Source organism: Polypterus senegalus, chromosome 9 (assembly GCF_016835505.1).
Source record: "Polypterus senegalus isolate Bchr_013 chromosome 9, ASM1683550v1, whole genome shotgun sequence".
NCBI lineage: Eukaryota > Metazoa > Chordata > Cladistia > Polypteriformes > Polypteridae > Polypterus > Polypterus senegalus.
The window spans coordinates 68,076,492-68,101,138 of NC_053162.1; the positions used below are offsets into that span (position 1 = coordinate 68,076,492).

At 37.4% G+C, this 24,647-nt stretch overlaps 1 protein-coding gene across 2 annotated transcripts in view; it reads right to left on the bottom strand.

Annotated features, from left to right (window-relative positions):
* Nucleotides 1-24,647, bottom strand: part of dok4 (docking protein 4) — a 268,036-nt gene that overhangs the window by 97,531 nt on the left and 145,858 nt on the right. The gene's annotated exons all lie outside the window — the stretch shown is intronic.

The window sequence follows — 24,647 nt, forward strand, 5'->3', positions numbered from 1 at the left end:
ACTGATATAGGAATATTTTAAAATTCTTTAGAACGGCTATGTTGAAGTCTTAATCCTGATCCAAAATAAATAGTATGCCTTAATCATTCAAAGCATAACTAAAAATGATGACTTTAAAGTACGGTAGCTCTGTAAAGTGGAATTGGTCTACTAAACCCAAGTCTATATATCTGGCTAACAAATAAGTAAAGTAAATGTTTAAATGAAGTTGTTTACACTAATGAGGTGTCACTAACTGATAAATCTAAAGGTTCACATGTTTAATACAGATGTAAAAAGCACTGTTTTGAGAATTAAAGAATTTGTAAGTTAAAATTGTAAACTATTATGACAAGATAATGGATATTAAATCAAAAAGTATTTCATATCAGAATATTGCAGAAATACACATAGTGCTAATTATTCACAAACGTTTGTCACTTTTAATAAATAGTACTAGGGTGTTGTACCATGTTAGCCATTATGAACGTAGTGAAAGTCAAGCAAAATAACACCTTTTATTGGCTGACTAAAAAGATATTCAATATTCAAGCTTTCGAGGCAACTCAGTCCCCTTCTTCAGGCAAGATGTAATACAGAAACTGGAGTTCCCTGTGTTTATATACACACTAGGACAAGTAACAACATTTATAAATCTTTAAATGAAACATCTTAAATGTAAACAATTAATAGACTTCTTCAGGCTAAGATTCATTTAACAAGAGAGACGAACAATGTATGGTCAAGATTGTTCGATAGGATAATTGTCCAACAAAGTGTCTGATGAGTTTTTCCATACAATGTGGATCTGTAGTCCCACATAGAGTGAAGTGTCAGGACATTTCATGCAGAGAATTAGGTAGACCACATTAGATGATCTGCAGGAAAATAATCCCTTTATGCAATGTTCTACTTGGCAGTGTGGTATAATTATACAGTCTGTATTATAAATGTGAGCACACGTTTTACATCTTTTCTGTAGGCATGGAAATGTGCTATATTCTGTCATCGCATAAAGGGATAATTTTCCTGCAGATTATCTAATTTGGTCTACCTAATTCTCTGCATGAAATGTCCTGACACTTCACCCTATGTGGAAGAAATTGGACAAAAACTCTGCCAGAGAATGAATTTACACAGGTTCCACATTAAACATGGCAACACAGATGTTCCTGTAGCAGCCCACTTCAACAGCCATGGACACTGTGAGAGGGACTTTAAAGTCACAGTGCTTATGGGCAACTTCAGAACACAGCATGAGAGAAAAGAATGGAAAGTCAAACTCATGCTAAAATTTAATACCTTACAACATGGTTTGAATTGAGACAAGAGTTTTATGGCCAGGTATGATGATTGTTTGCATCTCTCAGACTGACACAGACAACCTGAGTACAGATCCACATTGTATGGAAAAACTCATCAGAAACTTCAAAAGACTTTTCGGACAGTTATCTTATCGAAAGATCTTGACCATACATTGTTCTTCTCTCTTGTTAAATGAATCTTAGCCTGAAGAGGTCTATTAATTTCTTACATTTAGGATGTTTCATTTATAAAGATTTACCAGTGTTGTTACTTGTCCTAGTGTGTATATAAACAAAGGACACTCCAGTTTCTGTATTACATCTTGTCTGAAGAAAGGGCCCGAGTTGCCTTGAAAGCTTGGATATTGTAATCTTTTTAGTTAGCCAATAAAAGGTGTCATTTTGCTTGACTTCTCACTTTTAGTCAACAAATTATTCAGAAAAAATTTTGTTAAGAAAGGCTACTGGGCTCCTTTAAACCAATGGCAATATGTCTTTGTAATGCCAGGCTGTGACTGCTTTTTTATCTTCAGCCAAGTCTGAGGTTCACTCTCTTTTTGATAATTCTTGTGTGTCTAGTTATGTTTTTAGATTGTTATGTATGTATTTATTTAGCTTTTATAAAAGCTAAATTTTCCTCATTGTAACAAATACAGTTCTCTTTCTATCAGTCTATTACTGGATAAAATAATTGGATTGTTCCATCTCAATAGTGTAATTTGTGTTTCAGGTAAAACAAAATATAAAAATAAAAGATGATCTGCATCAAACTTTATGTACCATTTCAAACCTCCCCTAAAATATTCAGCCATATGAAAATATGCTTTTGTTGCTGATCCTAGCAGATGGCTTAGGGTCTTCTTGTTACACATCATGCTCTGTATAGTAAGTAACTACTTTATGTTTGGCTGCCTCAGCATTTTTCATAATAGTAATAATAATAATAATAATTCATTACATTTATAAAGCACTTTCTCAGTACTAGGGAGGACGCAAACCCATGATCTCTTTTTATCTGAATTCAGAAATAACTTTTGTCTTGACTGTATTAGATCAACTAGTGGAATGGTTTTTTTTTTTTTTGGAAGTGTAATTCTATAACATTTGAAAATTATGTTAAGCATATCTTTTTTTAGCAATCTGTGCCCATGCATTTTTAATAATGAGCAGTGTACAGCAATTGACTTTGAGCTAAAACATAAGTCAGAATTACAGCGAAACAGCAGTAGTTTGTTCAGTTCCTTCAAACAGGCAAAAAGCAACTGTGCAGGGGTTGCATCCACAGTGCTATATTGACATCAGTGAAAACACACAGGTAGGACTAGATTGTTTTGAAAGAACAATTATAGACCAGAAGCAAACTGAACCTTATTTTACCAAACACTTTCAGGATCGGCAGAAACACACCAAAAAAGAGGTTATGAAAAGTAAAACAAACCTTTTTAAAATGATAAAATGTAACTTTCACAAAGAGTGCATTGATTAAGGCTAATAAATCTCTACAGTCCTGGAATACAGTTAAATCAGCAGCATTTTTAATTGTACAAAAGAATCAACAATTATGACTACAAATCACACAGTATATAAAATATTTAATGCATAAAGGGTATTTCAGGTATTTTCAAATGAGAAATAGGAAATATTGGTTCACTTATTAAAAACACAGATGTAAATGGACTGTATTAAAATGCACACAAAAAATTGTTCACCTAATAAAGCCTGCATAATAAACAATAGGCTAAAATAGTCAATTATGAAGTTTACCTCATGAAAACATTTAGAGGTTTAAAAGGGTCTGGTCCAATTATAATCATTCTTCCTACAGCAGCAGTATAAACGCTGATGTAGGTTTTCAAAAAACACTAAAAAAACTCGGACTATGCCTTGGGTAGATTGCCTTTACTCTGCCAGTCCTCTGCAAGGCACAGAAACATTTGCTATACTTCCCTTATAATTATGTTTTTGTAAACATAAGAAAAGATCAAAGCTACCACCATCATCAGTTTTTGTGGAAATATTAATATTGTTTATGTGTTACTAGAAATGGGGTGCATACTCATTGGTAAATGGGCTGGCCTGAGGCATACTGTACTTTCAATTTTCCCAAACGCATTGTCTCTGGAATGCAGAAGAACTTCAAAATCCCAGAATGAAACAACTACCAAATTAAATATGCATTAATGATGCAAGAAAGGCAATTTACTAAATACCAAAAGCTGGAAGAAAATCTACCACAACCGTTAGAAATTCAAAATGAAAAATACAAGCCTACAATTTCAACCCCTTCTCTGACTGAATGGCACTTGAATTAGTTAACCTGCACCAGTGCTCTAACTGCTTGAATAGGGATTTCTGTAAAGCCAAACATTATTGACTTACAAAATTTTTGAAGTGTCTGCAAAGATGTTTTGAAAAGATTGTTTAAGTAACTTGTACAAATCTAATGGTCCTTAGAGGTACCACAGAACCTGAGTACTCTGCACTTAATCATCTGACTAAATGAGAAAAATTTAAATGGACATTCCTAGCTTGAGTGTGCATAGTGAACAAGCTTATGTTTAGCATAACAGTTCACATTTTGAATTACAAGAATAAGAAAAAGACCAGAAAAAGAAGAATTTGCCGCCACTGCTAAGTAAGCACCAGGGGCATCATGCATAACGCCGTGCATGGAATTCACACTAAAACATGGTGCAAGAACAAAAACGGAAATGTGCATACACACAAAAAAATCTGGATGCATAAATCTGTGTGATTGCCAGCTTCCACGTTCTTCTGCTCCATAAATCCCGGTCAGCATGAAAAGTAATGCACATGCACTCGCCTGCTGCCCCACCCAAACTTCTCCCAGAATTACGCCTCTTTGAATATGCAAATCAATATAAATAGCCCTTAAGCTCAGCATGTTGTGAAAAGGCAAAAAGCACGGGGGAAAATAGAATTTCAGCAAATACCAAGTGGAAGCAAGGAAAAAAGTATTATTTGTTGGTTTAAACAGTGGTATAAGCAAAAAAAAAGTTGATCGAGTGACACAGAGTGTCGGAGAAACTCGAAAGCTCAAGTTCATAAAGTTGCACAGTGCTGAAATAATAAAAAGTTGTCAGATACACTGCACAACAAAGTTTTTGCTTCTTGAACACTGTTGGGTGTTTCTTATAGATTTTTGGGTGCTGATCACGAATATCACATCAAAAGTTACTCATCATGTACCATTTCAGAGACATCTTCAGTTCTGTCATGATTTTTTCTTATATTTGTAGCCCAACATTTTCGCTCCCGTGACTTATTAACAACGGTTTGTGCAGCCTGGGCATGTCCAGGCATGGAATCAGGCCAGGTTGGAAGCTGTCCTGTGGAAGTTGACATCCTGGGCATGCTTGACACTGTCTCAGCATGCTATAAAGGTGGCTTGCATACACCGATCCTGCTCATTTGGTTTATACAGATGATCAGTGTGTGTGTATAGTATCAGTATAGTAAAGTATAGTATCTGTAGCAATATAACAGTATGTATGCTTGATGCTATAGACGTTTTGGTGTCAGCTGATATGCCTTGTCAATGTCGTAACAGCCGTGATACATTATGCTATATCTGTGGTGAATATACTGTATACTTGTGCCTCAGAGACGTTGGATGACTGCTCTTGTGAAGAAAGCTTATCATCTGTATTTCGGCTGCAAAATTGGTGATCAAGACAAGGAATGGGCGCCTCACATTTGCTGTGCGACATGTGCTGTCAGTCTGAGAGCCTGGCTCAGAGGCACTCGAAAGACGATGCCGTTTGCTGTTCCGATGATATGGCGAGAACAGAAAGACCATGTGACGGACTGTTACTTCTGTTTGACTAATGTGTCTGGTTTCTCTGCCAAAAACAAGAAGTCAATTGAATATCCTAATCTGTCTTCAGCAATGAGACCCATGCTACATGATGACAGTCTTCCAATTCCGAAATCACCAGAGGATTGGACCTTAGACGAACCGGATGAAGAAACTGCAATGCAGGGTATCGACAGTGACATCGACCCGGATTTTGAACCGTGCTCATCAGGCAACCCACATCTGATAACACAGTTGGAACTGAATGATGTGGTCAGAGATTTGGGTCTGTCAAAAGCAAAAGCCGAGCTGCTGGTTCGAGACTGCATTAATTGTGTTTGTTGTCACCAGGTATTAAAATTTCTGTGTTTCAAGGCCTGGAAAGCCTTCAAATACATTTTTGACATTTGTCTGGGCAATTACAGAGCCCCAAACTACATTCAGCTGGTAGACAAACTTCTCAAAGCATACAAGACAATGAAGTGCAACATGTCACTCAGGATTCATTTCCTCCACGCAAATCTCATTGCTGTCAGTGACGAACACGGTGAAAGGTTTCACCAAGACATTGCTACGATGGAGAAACGATACCAGGGCAACAGGAATCCGTCAATGCTTCCTGACTACTGTTGGACACTGCAATGTGATGCACCAGACATTGAATACAAAAGAAAATCAGGAGCAAAACACTTTTAATTATGTTGAATTTAATAGCTTATGTGAAACATAAACGTGACTAAATACATTATTGTCAGTAAACATATAAATGTCTATTTCTCAGAATTCCAATGTGATTCAGTAAAACCAAAACTATATTTGTGTTTATCCAGTAGGTACCTGTCACAATCATCTGTCAAACCAATAGCTTTTCAGGAAGCAAGACTTTTCAAAAAGAATTGTTGTGCAGTAGATATCAAAGTCGCCGTGAAAAGGTGAGTTGTAGCCCACCGTCCGAGTGTCATATGAAAGCTTATTACGGTACAGAGAAAAGAAAAAAAGATAAGGACATAGTGAGAAAAAAGCTTGAAATGTCAACTTTAATCTCAAAATTTCCACTTTAATCACATAGTTTATTTTGTCATTAAAGAAGAACATCATAAACTCAATCTTTAAATCATTTAATTTACTAGTTTCTCAAATACCATCGTAACTAAAGTAGCATATTAAATGCTTCGTTTTTTATGTGTTCTTCTATGTACTCTGTGTGTGTGAATCACTATGTGCTTCTTAAATGGGCTCTCTTCCTCCGACTGGACACAGAACCCATTCAATTCAAGATATTAAAGCTCTCAGAATAATTAAAATACTGAGATGTATACTTGACATCATTTTCATGATAAAGCATGTTATTAAACATGGGAACACGGTGGTGCAGTGATAGTGACGAGTTGCCATGTCCAGAGATTTTTCCAGCCTCCCGCAAGATACTATCTCTTTCAAACGTACTAACCTCCAATTCCTGTCCTACCTTTTCTTTCGCCAATTAACCAATCGCCACAGAATCAGCTCTGTAATAAATGTTAAGCGATCTGTAAGCTTAGAATGCCAATTCTTTAAAACTTTTAAGGAACATTGAAATATCTTCGTAGTACATGTTTAATTATTCCATCCATCTATCCTTCCAGTGTCGCACCAGCCCCAGCAAGAATACTGCGCGAGGCAGGAACAATCGCTGAACTAGCTAGCGCTGCGACACTGTGTCCTCACATGTTTAATTATTAACAATACAGATTTAAATGATATTAACATTTTATCTGTATAATGTAATAAACATATTTTGCTGCATTTCATCTTAAAAATGATATCGTCATCATATGTAAATACACAATTTATAAAGTGGGGCAGGTTTTGCAATATTATAACTGTATCGCAAGTTTACAGTGAGGTAATTGTACTGGGTGCCGCCAGTATGCAAAACCGAGCAGTGAACTTGCGTACGCCAGGGTTTGAGCTAGCGTGAAAACATCCGTGGCTTTACGCCAAGTTTGGGTTTTACAGTAATCCCTCTCTATATTGCGCTTCGACTTTCGCGGCTTCACTCTATCACGGATTTTAAATATCTTTGCTTTATCGCAGTTCTTCCAAAAGCACACTTATTGATTTTTTGATGATTTGCTTTAATCTCTCTCTCTCTCTCTCTCTGACGTTCTCTGCGCCTGACGGAGGAGATGTGAGCAGAGGGACTGTTTGCTTAGAAGATACTGACGCTCCTCTAAAAAATGCCGCGGCAAACTTAAAAGCACACGTATTGATTTTTTGATTGATTGTTTTTCTTTGTGAGCGCTCTCTCTCTCTGAAATTCTCTGCCCCTGAAGAGAAGAAGATCTATTTGCATTCTTTTAATTGTGAGAAAGAACTGTCATCTCTGTCTTGTCATGGAGCACAGTTTAAACTTTTGACTAAAGGGTGTTATTTCATGTCTAGAGGGCTCTTATAATGTTAACAGTGTGGGAGAGTTTATAAGGGCTTAAATATATATAAAAATAACCATACAAACATATGGTTTCTACTTCGCGGATTTTCATCTATCGCGGGGGGTTCTGGAACGCAACCCCCGCGATCGAGGAGGGATTACTGTATACATCACAATTTGAGCGTAGAAATGGGCTTACGTAACATTTTTGTGCGTACGCGCCGTTTATACATGAGGCCCCAGGCCTGTATTGTGCTCAGTTTGTGAATAAAGTATTTTTAGGCTCTACCAAGCGAAACACCAAGCAAATCCTTGGCTTCAAGAGATTTATAGCAAAAGGTGAATCTCGGACATAGACACTGATTGGTCATTATACCAAAACAGCCTGGTATTTGAGAACACCCAAGTCCTGGACTTCAGAGATGCAGCATCACCATTACCTGTGACCTGCTCATTTCTGATTTTTTTTTTTTTTTGTTGTTTCTTTATTTATTTTTTTAATTGTGGCCCTCCCTTACCACCTGGACACACAGGACACTGACATCAAATCAGCATTATAACCACTACATTAACATTTACCCTGCTAATATTCAATGGGAATCTCATGGCAGAAAATTATTCAACTTTATACTAAATGATTATTTAATACAAGCTACAGTTTATTATTTGTTTTGTGATTGATTTTTGTGGTTTTTAAAGTTATTTTGTCACTGTCACTGTTGTGACTCTGCAACGGTACTTTAAGTAGAGCTATCTTTACATAGTGTCATAGTGTCTTTCCAACACTGAACTTGGTCCAACCAAAGAAAATGCAAAAGAATTTATGCAACATGTACATTTTAATAACATTCATTTTTCTAGTTCATTTTACACAGAAAAGCACCTTCCTAACAACATAAAATTCTATTTAAAACACCCTGCAAGACTCTTAAAAAAGTAAATATGAACAGATCACTACAATACTGTGTAATGGTCATTCAAGGAATATAAATTAATATGAATTAGCTAAACATAATTATTGGAACATCAAAGTGTATGTGGAGGATTTAACTTGAAATAATATACTCCTACGCAAGTTATTTTTGAACTCAAACATTTTGGAATGCATCCATTGCATTTAACTCATACAGAAATTATGAAGTTCAGGCAGATAATTGAGCACAATATTGTCAACATACTGTAAAGGAAGTTATGTTCAAAACCATCATTTAGAATTAATTAATTAAATTGTAAAAGGAAAAAAAAATTATTATGAAAACAACCAAATCAGAGTTTACACTCTGTGTTTAACATGGGCCAAGTTTTCAGAGTTACAAGGGAAAGTGGATTGAGAGTGGAGGAGATGGAGCAGACTCATTAAGGCAGCCAACCCCTAGCAAAAGTAAAGAAGAAAGGGGAAGAAGAATACAGATCCTGATCTTTAGAACTTCAGAAAATTTCAAATTTGAATAAGTTGTGAGAGCTAGCCTGAACACCTTCAGACTGTCACCAGTATTTCTATAAAACACCTGCTTATTTACAGTTTTGCACACACACAGTGCCCCACAACAATCGCCTTTCAATGTCCGTGGGCCACCTTTCATCCCTCCATCACTGGAGCTTCGTCCTCCTCTAGCACCAGACTCTCGCTCCCCGACTGCAGGAAGGCAGCCCCGTTTATTGTCACCCGGACATGCTCCAGGTGCTCACTGACGTTCTTTCGGTGGAAGTGCCGCATAAGCACCCGGAAGCACTCCGGGCGTCGCTGGAGGGTCCTTCCTCCACCTTCCCAGGTGTGGCGGAAGTGCAGATCTCTTGGACTTTTGGGTTTGGGGCAACCCCTGGCGGTAGCCACTGGCCCCCACGGGTTTGAGCCTCCTTGCTACTTCCCCATGGTCCCCTTGCTATCCAGGGCAGTTCTCCCCTTGTGGCCCGGGTGACGTATAGATCACCACCAGATCCTTCCAGGCGTCCCAGCTGGGTCTGGCCCCCAGCCTCCTGCCACAAAGTATAGAAATTACAAGCTGCAACAAGGCTGCTGTTCTTGATACTGCAGAAAGATAACTATGAAGGCTTCAATAAACAGCCATCACTTTTTATTTGCGACTGCTAAACACTACTATCCTGAAAATGTTTTTATGTGTACAGTATATTGTATACTGTAAACATTAAATACATGTAGCACAAAACTTGAACTCAAACTTAAATGTGTTTCTCAAAACTACAGAAGACAAACTATTTTGATTATTAAACCAGGTAAGCAGCACAGCACACTAGTGCTGCTGGCATTTATAGCCAGCTAAAAAATAAACTTTGCAACTACATCTTTCCTATATTAGTAACTAGCAAAATACCCGCGCTTCGCAGCGGAAAAGTAGTGTGTTAAAGAAGTAAAGAAAAAGAAAAGGAAACATTTTGAAAATAACATAACATGACTGTCAAAGTAATTGTTTTGTGTATTTGGCAGCGTCCACAAGTTGTTTTCGTCTAGCTGCATCAGACGTCTGACACGCCTCCTTTTTAGTGTTTTCTCACAGCTTGGATTGCTGCTGTTATAATCGCTTTGAGTATACATATATATATATATATACATATATATACATACATATATACATATATATACATATATATATATATATATATATATATATATATATATATATATATATACATATATATACATATATATATATATATATATATATATATACATATATATATATATATATATATATATATATATATATATATACATATATATATATATACATATACATATATATATATATATATATATATATATATATATATATATATATATATATACACATATATACATATATATATATATATATATATATATATATACACATATATATCATATATATATATATACACATATATATATATATATATATATATATATACATATATATATATATATATATATACACATATATATATATATATATATATATATATATATATATATATATATATATATATATATATATATATACATATATATATATATATATATATACACATATATATATACAAAATAGCTGCGATTGGCAGCGGAGAAGTAAAAAGAAAAGGAAACATTTTAATAATAACGTAACATGATTGACAATGTAATTGTTTTGTAATTGTCATGAGTGTTGCTGTCATATATATATATATACACACACACACACATATATAAACATATATATACATATAAACATATATATATATATACATATATATATATATATATACACATATATACATACTGTATATACAACATATACATATCTACATATATACTGTATATACACATATATATACAAATCTACATATATATATCTACATATATATATTAGGGTGGGACTCGATTAAAAAATTAATCCAATTAATTAGAGGCTGTGTAAGAATTAATCTTGATTAATCGTATGTAATCGACACGTAAATTTGCCCCAAATCGCAAATGTTTTTTTTTTTATTTAAAACGGTTTTAGTGGGCTTACAGAATCAAATAATAGACATGGACATGAATATTGTAAACTGAAGCTGTTTTAATTTCTGAAAAAAAAGCTTTTAAACTGCATTTGAATTCAAAACAGAAACAAAAATATCATCCCTGGTTAAAATTGGGCAGACTTAAAAATAAAGTGGTAGTTTAAGTACTTTAAGTACATTTTCAGAATAGTATTGTCTTTAAATAATAATAACCAAAATTTCACCATAAAGCGCAGTTTTTCTTCTTAAAAAATAAGTCAGAAACATAAAAGGTAATTTGACCAGCTTACTCTTTAAACTCTGAGTAACATTAGCCAAAATTATTTTGTACATTAGGCTAAAACAGTGTGATCATTGAACATTTTGTAATTAGATGTATTTAGAATTACTAACGGTCACGGAAGTCCAATGATCCCCAGTAAGAGCCACAAAGTCCGCTTTCTGTAATGCATCTAATTTTGCTTGCTTTTCAGTGTGCACAAAACCATGCTTTTATCAAGGCTTCGCGGGTAGTCGAAATGATCAGTCGAGGAACGGCTTTATTCCGACTCTAACATTTTTGTAGCTGTGATGTGTGCATCAGTGTAATGGATGTACCAGGAAATCATGCATTGACAAAAGTTCCCGCTTGCTTGGAATTGAAAGTGTGATTAAATGCGTTATTTTTTAACGCGTTATGGAGTACATGCATCGAAGCTTCTCAACTGTGCTTGTGCTAAGAAAGGGAAAATTTTAAAAATAACGTAACATGATTCTGCGTTAACCTAATATTTTTTCATACGTCCCAAACCAAGGAGATGCGAAGGTAAAATGAATCGGGTAGCGTACATAGTCAGTACATCCCTCTCGAATCGAACCTCGGCGTTAGAGGCTAAGACTCTACAATTGCGCCACCGCTTGTCTATGCTAAAGTATGTATTGTAGATCGGGCTATAGATATCGCAGTGGAGAAGTAGAAGTTATGAAAAAGAAAAGGGAACATTTTAAAAATAACGTAACATGATTGTCAATATACAGTAATTGTTTTGTGAGTGTTATTGAATGTTGCTGTCATCAAGGATTTGATTATCATTATTTCTTTCAATCAGGCTCGTATTTGTAGGATGTGTTCAAGTTACATTCCGTGTTTGTCAATCGTTGTAAAGATAAGAGGTTTCATTCATCGATTAGTTCCTTACTGCATCAATAAACAGCTCGTCTTCCTTTTTATCTGTGATGTGACAAACTGCATGCACGGGTTTTTTTTTTACGCTGTCTTCCTTTAGCGGGACATTGACTTTTTCCACCGTGTGCTTTGTTTCCACAGTAGCTGCATTTATGAATATGCTTATCAGACGCTTCATATTTTTTGCTGCCTTTTCAATTGTGTAATTCGGTTTTTGTTCAGCGCTCTTTGGAACTGTTGCTTTTTATCTGTGCACTGCATCAGTTCACGTGAGCCACTCGGTGTACTTGCATCGAAGGTTCCCAGCTGTGCTGGTGCCATCTCGTGCTATGTCCATAGCTTTATTTAATGTTACCTTAGTCCTGGCACTTAAAACTTTCTCTGGCAGTTTCGCTGAGTTTGTGTCAAACACCACCCTGACCATCTCATCTTCCTCTCCATAAGCACAGTCCTTCACCCGTGAATATTTACCCGTGGCAGTTTGCTATTGGATTGCCGCTGACGGATGGCCTTATATGGGCAGGCACTAAATTACAAACGCCAGCGGCAGCCTGTCTATGAACTTAATTTAAAGTGTAGGTTTACATCGTGCTTTGTTTCCGAAGTAGCAGAACTCGCTTCTTATTGTTTCGCTGCCTTCTCAATTATATAATGCATGTTTTCTTGAGCGCTTTTTTGAGGTCTTCCTGGTTTTCTATGTACTGCGTGATTACGTGGGAGGCGTGATGATGTCACACGAAACTCCGCCCACGGCGTTGAAGCTCATCTCCATTACAGTAAATGGAGAAAAACTGCTTCCAGTTATGACCATTACGCGTAGAATTTCGATATAAAACCTGTCCAACTTTTGTAAGGAAGCTGTAAGGAATCAACCTGCCAAATTTCAGCCTTCCACCCACACGGGAAGTTGGAGAATTAGTGATGAGTCAGTGAGTGAGTGAGTGAGTGAGTCAGTGAGTGAGTGAGTGAGTGCTTTGCCTTTTATTAGTATAGATATACATACATATATATACATATACATATACATATATACATACATATATATATACATATACATATATATATATACATATACATATATACATATACATATATATATATATATATATACATATACATACATATATATATATACATATACATATACATATATATATACCAGGGGTCTTCAACTAAAATCTATCGAGGTCCAGTCAGAGAAAATTTCTTGAAGCAAAGGTCCGGTCCGTCTGAAGATCATGTTGTCTAACTATTTAGTATCATGTCTATTTAAGTAGCCTAGTAGTTGTATCAACATCTGCATGTAATTAATACTAGACTCAAATCAAATTAGTTTAGTACAATTCATAATCCTTTTGACAATATTTATTTTCAAACACAGAACTGAACATTTATGTATGACTGCAAATATGTACTTTTTTGTTCTGTCAGTGTATAATTTCTTCTTTAATTTAATAAACAAAAGTAGGGCTGCACTTCAAAATAAGACAAAAATAAATTATGAAAACTGTGCATGCTTAAATAAAGTGCTAAACTTCAGAAGAATACAAAAGGAATGGAGAAAAAGCTTAACATTTCCCCTTTTCTGTTTCACATTTTGACTCAAGTCTCAACCAATTTCACAGATAACAAATCTCAACACATCTTAACAATGTAACAGGTTTAAATGCCCATTTTCTTCCCCTCTTATATTCATTGCCACACTTTTTGCTCAGTGAGAGAATTGAGCTCTAGCTTGTCCTGCCAGGGTTTTAAACCTGGGCTTGAATGGAGTCAGAGCCATTCTCATAGACATGTGGAGGTGTTCATTGTTGAGCCTGGAACGATATTTAGTTTTTATTATGTTCCTTCTTTTAGAGAGCGCCATTTGCTCCGTATATTTCTGTCCCTTTCGCCGTGTCACTCGTCTCTTCTTTATCCAGCACAGTCTCACATCATCTCTCAGTAGTCTTTATTTTTATCGCTACATTTCTTTCGAACGTTTCGGTTCCTGACCTTGCCTCTAACACACGTTTCACTATCTTTCTTCTTTTCGACCGTATCTCTGAAAAATCCCTCCTCTGTTTGCGTACATGGATTCGTAAAACAACGTTCACCGACTAGAATCCGCAGACTTGATTGGATGAGAGGTATCTAATGAATACACTGAGTATGGCTTTACCAAAACAATCATTGATGGCGAATAAAGTATCCATTATTCGAGTATGTAGATCGGGATATATATATACATATATATATATATACCCGCGTATCGCAGCGGAGAAGTAGTGTGTTAAAAAAGCTAGAAAAAGAAAAGGGAACATTTTAAAAATAACGTAACATGACTGTCAATATACAGTATTTGTTTTGTGAGTGTTACTGAGTGTTGCTGTCATCAAGGATTTGATTATCATTATTTCTTTCAATCAGGTTCGTATTTGTAGGATGTGTTGTGTTCAAGTTACATTCCGTGTTTCTCAATCGTTGTAAAGATGACAGGTTTCATTCATCGATTTGTTTCTTACTGCATCAATAAACAGCTCGTCTTCTTCTTTATCTGAGACCTGACACACTGCATGCAGGGGTTTTTTTTTTACACTGTCTTCCTTTAGCGGACATTGACTTTTTCCACAGTGTGCTTTGTTTCCGCAGTAGCTGGATTTATGAATATGCTTGTATGTATCAGACGCTTCATATTTTTTGCTGCCTTTTCAATTGTGTAATTCGGTTTTTGTTCAGCGCTCTTTGGAACTGTTGCTTTTATCTGTGCACTGCGTCAGTTCACGTGAGCCACTCGTGTACATGCATCAAAGGTTCCCAGCTGTGCTGGTGCCATCTCGTGCTATGTCCATGGCTGTATTTAATGTTACCTTAGTCCTGGCACTTAAAACTTTCTCTCGCAGTTTCGCTGAGTTTGTGCCAAACATCACCCTGACCATCTCATCTTCCTCTGCATAAGCACAGTCCTTCACCTGTGAATATTTAGTGGGAGTTTGCTATTGGATTGCCGCTGACGGACGGCCTTATATGGGCAGGCACTAAATTACAAACACCAGCGGCAGCCTGTCTATGAACTTAATTTAAAGTGTAGGTTTACATCGTGCTTTGGTTTTTTCCGAAGTAGCAGAACTCATTAATATGGTTGTATATGTCACTCGCTCGCTTCTTATTGTTTCGCTGCCTTCTCAATTATATAATGCATGTTTTCTTCAGCGCTTTTTGGAGGTCTTCCTGGTTTTCTATGTACTGCGTAATTACGTGGGAGGCGTGATGATGTCACACGAAACTCCGCCCCCACGGCGTTCAAGCTCATCTCCATTACAGTAAATGGAGAAAAACAGCTTCCAGTTATGACCATTACGCGTAGAATTTCAAAATAAAACCTGCCCAACTTTTGTAAGGAAGCTGTAAGGAATGAACCTGCCAAATTTCAGCCTTCCACCCACACGGGAAGTTGGAGAATTAGTGATGAGTGAGTGAGTGAGTGAGTGAGTGAGGGCTTTGCCTTTTATTAGTATAGATTAAATAAAACTCCTCAATGATATACGATATGCTTCCCACGCAGTGCTTGATTGTTTGCTTTTCTCTGTCTCTCTCACTGTCTCTGTGTGACGGAGGGGGTATGAGCAGAGGGGCTGTTTGCACAGAGGCTGTTTGCCTAGAGGATACAGATGCTCCTCTACAAAATGCCGCTTTATAGCGGTGCTTCGGCATACTTAAAAGCCCAAAAACACGTATTGATTTTTTGATTGTTTGCTTTTCTCTCGCTCTCTCTCTGACATTCTCTGCTCCTGACACGCATTCTTTGAAGAGGAAGAAATGTTTGTATTCTTTTAATTGTGAGAAAGAACTGTCATCTCTGTCTTGTCATGGAGCACAGTTTAAACTTTTGACTAAAGGGTGTTATTTCATGTCTAGAAGGCTCTAATGTTAACAGCGTGGGAGAGTTTATAAGGGCTTAAAATATAAAAAATAACCATACAAACATATGGTTTCTACTTCACGGACTTTCATCTATTGCGGGGGGTTCTGGAATATATATATATATATATATATATATATATATATATATATATATATATATATATATATATATAGCATAGTTTTACTGTCAAATGATGCAAAGATTAGCAAAGAGTATGTGACAAGTGTTTTGCCCTTTACGTTGGGCCACTGCATTTGGTTCATTTATTTGATAGCATGTAGATCGGGGTAATTACATGGCATTCGTAGTCTGAATCACAATCTGATTGTATGGGTGGTTACCTACTAGGTAACGCTTGTGGTTGGTCTGCAAGTCGGCAAACATCTGCCATGGTGCCCTCTTCAGTTGTGAAGAACAGATCATAGAATGTTGCAAAGTTTTACTGTCAAATAATGCAAAGAGGACGTGACACGTGTTTTGCCCTAATTCTGGGCTCATCAGGCGCACACACTCACTGCACGTCAGAGGCGAAGCCACAAGTAGATTGGTGTAATTACATTCATGGCATTTGTGGTCTGAATAACAATCTGATTGTATGGGTGCATGCAGGATGACCAGTGTGTTAGAAGGAAAGAGATCTCAGACTGGCCGCCCTGTATTACAATCAAGTGACAAATGCCAAAGGGAGGATATATGACAGACTAACATTTAAAAACATTTTTATTGAATGCAACGCGATCTACCTGATCAGATACTGATACACTTGTTCTAAACAACGCCCACGCTTGCCGTTGCTCTGAAACACCGCCATTTCAGCTTTTACTGATGCATCCACTTTCTTGTCATCATTCTGTGATGGCAAGTTTCTTGGCACAGATAATGCGAATGCAACAGACTAATGCATTGCAATTTCAAGTTGCTGTTCAAAGCTGTTGTCTGCCAGACGTCAATGTAGTCTGGCCTGTCCCGGCATTCATAAGCTGCAGAGTGCAGACTCCTCCCAGTCCACTGTACTCAGTCTTAATCTGAGCCGGGAGACTGACGATTGCTGCTGGTTGACTAAATTAATCTGCAAAACACTACACCGTGGGCCAAAAAACCGTGCCATTTAATCATTTTCAACTATAACTGTTATTTCTTGATTGATTTTTACACGCAATATATGTGAGCTTGGCCATTCCCGGTTTCCCGGGAATTACAGCAGTTTCATTCCCGGGAATGCGGGAATGAAAAATGTCCGGGAATCCCTAGCCCCAACTAGAGTGTGCAGACAGCAATAACGTGGTTTCCTACTGAATGCAGAGTGATGGCAGCAAAGTCAACTGCCAAATTAATAGATAACTGCACTTGCTATTTTTTTATGAGAAAACCAGCTTTTTGAGGAGGGTCAAACACATTCTGTCAGCTGTTACATTATGGTAAACATGTTACATTTCTTTTTTCACCATAGTAAAATTAATATAGATCACATATTCACAGATTTTTTTTGATTTATTGAACCATGGAGCATATGCACACTATAGCATGCTTTCTAACACAATCTACAATTGTGAAAGAAAAAAAAAAAAAAAGAAGAAATACGTTTTACTGCATTAATCACTGATAAAGTATTTTACTGTCTCTGTAATTAAGAATTAAGTCTTTCATGAGCTTAAATACACTAGTGCACTGAAATCAAGTGTAATTCCTGATGTTGCCATTCACAGCAGATCATCACTGAAAGAAAACCTGTACCAGGATTTGTTGAATTTCATTACAGAGAATGTCTGTTCACAAATGTATGTTGAACCAAAGAGGATGAGCATTCTCTGTGCTAATCTTCTCAGGTGTGGGAAATTCTCCTTTTTGAGAAAATTGTACAATGTCAGTAACTGCCCTGACTTGAAGTTTTCTGCCAGCAATGCATCCAATTGCAAGTCTTTAAGTTGAAGTTGTACCTCACTGGTGGCACTATCCACACCACATGAAAAATGAGAGGATATGGTTAACATTTCAGTTTCTACTGCTTTGAAGTAATCAAATTGTCTGGAAAACTCACCATGCAGTGCCTGGAACATGGGTGCATATCTGTTAAGCTGATTAGCAGATAGACTCCCTCCCTCTCATTGAGGGAAGGTGCGTTCTTTCTACTTATTGATAGAGAAGCAGCAGCTTCCTCATGAAGGCCTTGACTAGGCTGTACATACCATGTGCAAAAAACTTTTGTGTTCAGTTAATTAATACTGTAAGTACAGTCACATCAACAGCAAAAGCTAAATCTGAGAGCCACTCAGTGCTGCTTAGTTCAGGGGTGGGTTTTCTTTTCATTTGACAAAATTCCTGAATCTCTGATTTTAGATCCCACACCTGTTTAAGCATTTTGCCTAAGCTTAGCGACCTGACAGCTGTGTGGTGGCCCAGATCTGTGTAATCATTCTCATGCTCCTCCAACACTGTAACAAACTGTGATTTAATGCCCTAGCCATGATGAAATTTACAGTATTTATTACATCATCAATCGCATGATTCATTTTCAGCATTGACTTACACAGCACTTCTTCGTGAATAATACAATGTAAAAATATGCGTTTTTGGGCTGGGTTAATCTCAACCACTTTTCCTGCATCCTTTTTAAAAGTCCAACATTTGTACCTGACAAATTAGGAGAACGACCAGTTCTCACACCAACTAACTTTTCCCACTGCAGTTCTAACTTTTGCAAGCATGTACTGACTTCAGTAAATAAATTCTTAATAGTTGTTGTCCCTGTCACTGACTTTATTCAAGCCAGTTCCTCTGTCATTTCAAAGTCTTTCATTATTCCTTTCACAAAAATCAGCAGCTGGGCTATGTGACGAACATCACAGCTCTCATCAAAGGTCAAGGAGAAGAAGTTGAAATTTTCCACCATGCATTTCAGCTGTAGTACCAGATTCTCAACAATTTCCTCAATCTGTCTTGTATAGTTCACAGTAAGAGGGACAGATGTTCAAAAGCAGCCTTCTTCTCTAGCAGGGGATTGCCGTTGACTCTAATAAGCACTTTTTAACAAATTCTCCATCAGAAAGCGGTTTGCTTCATTTGGCAGTTTTGTGAGACAGTATATAGCTGACTTTTAATGTTCTTTACTTTGTTATGTGAAGCTTTACAAAAAGACTGGTGTTTTTGCACTTTAGCCAACATCTCCTCTGTAGCCCTCACCTTCTCCTCTTCAGAAAAACTTCTGTATTTTTTTGCATTCTTGGTCTCAAAGCAATGGCTTGAGTTGCAGTCTTTAAATGCAGCGATGTGTTTTTTGCATATCAAACATATTGTTTACCACTAACTGAAAAAATACTTAGGAGTCCAGGATTTGTTGACTGATCGGTTTGCCGCTTTCACTATTTGTTTTTTACTGTTCATTTTTGTTGTGTTTTTGCACAAAATGCAAATGGAATGCAGATTAACAACATGTGTCATATTCCTTTATTCAATATAACATGAACAATCTCTGTATCGCCCCTTTCTCTGATGCAATCTCCCTCCGTTTCCCTCTTTTATATTCCATCCTTTCTGATGCAATCTCCCGCAACTTCCCATACGTATACATTTTGATGTGCATCTGCACAGTAACATATAGCTGTGATGCAGACTAACTAGGCCAGACAAGCCCTTGGGCTGTACGATGCCCAAGTCTTTAAAATTATTTTTAAAGGGATGCACAAAGACTTGTTATGGTTTTTAATGGGTGGATACCAACTATGTTTTAATTTTGGATTTTTAAATTTCTTTATTGACTTTTAACCTCCACCAATGCACTGATGTTATTGAGGATTATTTATTTATTTAAGAAGATATGTAATGCACTACACTTTTGTTTTACATTTTGTTAGAATAAAAAGCACAAAACACTCTTGCACCAGCATTTGTTGTGATGTGTCCTCATGCTCAGTCCATCCTCGGTTTAAGTTTATCAATGTCCTGAGCTCAAAAGAAGTATGCTAGCTGCCGGCAACCCAGCCTACTCATGTGAGTAATTACAGCAAAAAAAAAAAAAAACAGGTGAAGCAAAGAGGCATTCTTTTATACTGAGTAGATGTTTGCAAACAAGCCCATTACAAAGCACATCTTGCTGTTTGTGTTCCAATGTAAGAACGATGGATTTATTAAAAGGCTGAACTTCATGGTGATCGACTTTAATATTTAATCACTCATGGAATTTGCACAGTCTCACCATGCCTATATGCATAGTAACGTTATTGGTGAGCTTAAATTGGACCTATGTTAGTGTAAGCGTAGATGTAGGTGTTTGAATTGGAGTTTGAATGAGTAGGCCCTGCAGTGGACTGACATCCTCTCAACCCAGTGCTGGCTCCTGTGCCTAATACATTTGGGTAAGCTCTGGATTCTGTGTCTCTAAAGTAGATTACACGGGTTTGAAAATTTTTTACTTACACCGAAAGCATAGCAGAAAGGTCCCATTCAATCTCGCCTTAACTATTTTTGCTGTAAAATAGAAATACAGCACGTCAGATCCTGTCCTAAGGGACATTAAGTAGTTTGTCTAAAAGAACTGCCACATGACAGGTCTCAAGAGCAAGGACTGCCTCAAAACGAAATCCTGTAATCTTTGTGGCCTGGTGTGTCTACCAAGACTTCTCCTTATAATTGAGGACCTATAGTGATGATGCAGCAAAAGGACTACTTAACACTAGAATTACCAGAGCCTACGAAAAAACATATAGCTCTGTCCCACCTTAAATCGCTTTTTAAATCTGTTCGCACCTCTCCACCTGCGTCTTTTGTCTTCTAAATGTGCCAATAAAGACAAGCTGCAAGCAGTCGGCTACTCCATCCCCCCACTGATTTAGAACGTGCACGAACATTTCCCAGCTCATGCCTTGATTGATTATCTGGGAGTGGAGTTTTAGAGTGGAAATAAAAGATCGTTATTTGGACGCACGCATTTCATAGGTGTTCTGTTTCTATAGTAATCTGTGTAAACACATTTTTAAAACAGAACCGTTTTCATATTCTAGTAGTAAATGACAAAATGTAGGCATAAACTATATAATGTATGAAGCCTGAATTCCAAATTTCAAAAATATAACTGCAGAAAAACAACCTGCGTTTACCAGCGACATTGACATGCATTCATTATCACAGCTTCGGTGGCACAACTTTTTCAGCCATTGACTGTTAATAAAAGCTTCACGGGTTCAATCCCAGGCGAGTCTATTTTGAGAACTGAGCCGCTCGTATTCTTACTATTTTAGAATAAAAACTTACATTTGATTCCTGTCTGTAACAGCCGGTGTAATTTATGATACTTGTAAAGGTTAGCTTTGTTTTTTTTACTCTGTTATTTTCTCAGCCGCGTTCACAATCCTAACTCCCCACACCCCCGCATTTGACATTGCTGTTTTCACATAGACGCACTGTAACAGAGATAAGCTCATGATAAAATCATGACGACGGTTCTACATCGGAACAACAATGCACTTTTGCCATCGCTGTACTTTGTATATGTACATGGGAAGCTCTGCACTTGTGTCAAATGGGGGTTTGGGGGGTGGTTTTGGGGAGTTGGGACTGTGAACATGGCTAAGAAAATAGAATAAAAAAAACAAAGTTAACCTTTACAAGTATCATAAATTACACCAGCTGTTACAGACTGCACTCAAATGTAAGTTTTCACTCTAAAAAAATAAGAATACGAGCAGCTCAGTTCTCAAAACGGACTCACCTGGGATCGAACTTGTGAAGCTTTGATTACCAGTCAACGGATAAAACCGTTGCGCCACCGAAGCTGTGATAATGAATGCATGTCAGTGTCGCAGGTAAACGCGGGTTTTTTTTCTGCAGTTATATTTTTGAATAAAAGTGCATTTGTTCTGTTATATTTGTACCTTTTGTGAAAGTGTTTCTTTGATATTTGGAATTCAGGCTAAACGTTTCTGTTTTAATGATGTGTTTACTGTACATAGATTGCTGTAGACACAGAACACACATGAAATGCAAGTGTTCCAAATAACAATATAATATTTATAAAAGGTGTCATTTTGCTTGACTTCTCACTCTATACAACTCTAAACAACTGACACGCAGGTAAACAAACTTGAGCTGAGACAACCGTGCGGGGTGGGGGGATGTGATAGTATGCTGCTTGCTGCTTATCAACACACTAGCAAAATACCCACACTTCGCAGCATCAAAGTACTGCCTTAAAATTTTTATTAAGAAGAAAATTAAACCTTTTTAAACTGAGGGAAAATACACCAATAATTATTTGTTAAGGATCTCTTTCTATACCACATTGTCAGTTCGGCCCTCCGGTTGTAATATGACCAAGCTGTGCACTGAGCTTACTCTTGAGCATGCAACGTACAGTTGGCTATGTGAAAAGTAATCTTGTTGCAAATCTCACAGCTTGCATTGCTGATGTCATAATCGGTTTGAGTTTCATGGTTTGTTTCAATTATGATAGTATTTGCAGGACTTGTGTTGAAGTGACATTCGGCATCTGTCAAGCGTTGTAAGCATACAAACGGTTTCATCGATAACTTTACATCCAGCTTTTGAGTGTTTAAACATTCATAAACATCAAAGTGTCCACTACTGAAATCGTCACCCGTGAATCTAAGATGTTTAAGAGGCATTGGCGGTTGTCCAAAAGTGTAAAATATTTGGCCATTTCGGTACACTTGAAAGCGACAACCGAAAAATTCAGCGGCAGCCATCAACTCACATGCAGAACCATAGGTGAAGGGCTTAAGCATTTCACTCTTATAGTGTGTAGTATAATTATCTCCTGTACCGTCATCAGTCCACACCTTGAACCTGTCCCAGTCATTCAATACATAAGACAGAACGTTCCTCCAGATATCAAGAGTGAGCCTGATGTGGCCGTGCAATGTGTAACAAAGAGAATGGGAAAAGGCAGGTGCCATCTCTGGGCATGGAAACCACTCAGTAAGTGACAATTCTTTGATCGATGGTGATCACCTCGATAGACATGTTAATGGGGGTACGGTTGGAATGATAAAGGAAATGGGTACCTGAACAACGTAAAGTAAGTCTAAAATACCTACATAATAACTATAATCGTAATAAACGAACAATAAAACAGCGGAGAAGCCGTGGATTAAATAAAAAGGCTGCAGTTATCAGTAGGGAGACGTGAATCCCGTGGCGAAGCAAGGAAGGGAATGTAGAGACTGGAGCGATGGACGGCCTTATATAGGCAGGCAGCCAACAACGTGGGAGGCGTTGGGATGGGGGACCAAACGCCACCTCACACGATGACTGAGCTGCAGGCTATGGATGTATATATGTACGTTAGTAGGATTCAGTTAGCGTTGGGAACCTGAGTACCAAATTTCTTGAAGATGGGCCCATAAGTAACAAAAACTGTTGGAAAGTTCAATATGGCGGCCGACAGTGGCGTCATAATACCGAAATAAGTACGTACAACAGTTTCAGTTAGCGCAGGGAAGCCGCCTACCAAATTTCGTGAAGATGGGGTCAGCCTTCTACTTACACGGGAAGTTGGAGAATTAGTGACGTTGGAAAATTCAATATGGCGGCCGACAGTAGCGTCATACTAAAGAAATAAGTACGTACATCGGTTTCGGTTAGCGCAGGGAAGCCGCCTACCAAATTTCATGAATATGGGGCCAAAAATAATAAAGTTCAACATGTCGACTGTTATGACCGTTATGTGTAGAATTTCGAAATGAAACCTGCTTAACTTTTGTAAGTAAGCTGTAAGGAATACGCCTGCCATTTTTCAGCCTTCTACCTACACAGGAAGTTGGAGAATTAGTGATGAGTCAGTGAGTCAGTGAGGGCTTTGCCTTTTATTAGTATAAATTTAAAGGACAAAAGACACGGACGGAGAGGTGAGAAGCGTTTTAAGGTTGGATGGATCTACAAGTTTTTTCATAGGCTCTGGTAATTCTAGTGTTAAAAGAGAACTTGCATCCACTGTGCTTGTGAAGCGATTTTTAAAAGAAAGACTATACTTACCCAGCTCGTTATGGGGACCAATGTAAAGGCATAGACTAAAGCTAATAATTGTAAGAGACAAGCCATTTCCAGCTTACTTTCTCTATCTTTCTCTTGCTACTTCCACAATCACCCTCTCGCCTGAGACAACAAGACCCTCCCAATGAGGCCTCCTTCACTAGACCATGAAGAACTTCCCCAAATACTTTCTTCCGGTAACAACCAGAGAAAGTGGAAGGTTATGTAAATGTCAGGTGTAAACTGTCAAGAAAAACTGGTTAAAATTACTGCCAAGCATCTAGTAAAGATGACCTTCATGGAAAAGGAGCAAGCCATGGAACCTAATACTGATGGGGACAGATTTCCTCTAATTCGGGTCAACTCCCTCTACAACTAGGTATATGAGCTAGGTCTACTCCTGTCTTGGGACACAGCAATTAAGGAAAAGGAAATTTCATGCAACTGGAGTGGTAACTAAAGCACACATTGCTTACTATCCTCTCTTTTTCCACCAGCTAATGGTGTCTTTTTCCCTGTTTTCCATAAATGTAATGTGTGTATGCTGCAGGAATGAGCCCTTTCTTTTAGTTTGTCCTACAACTAGTTTAGCAGGCAGTAGC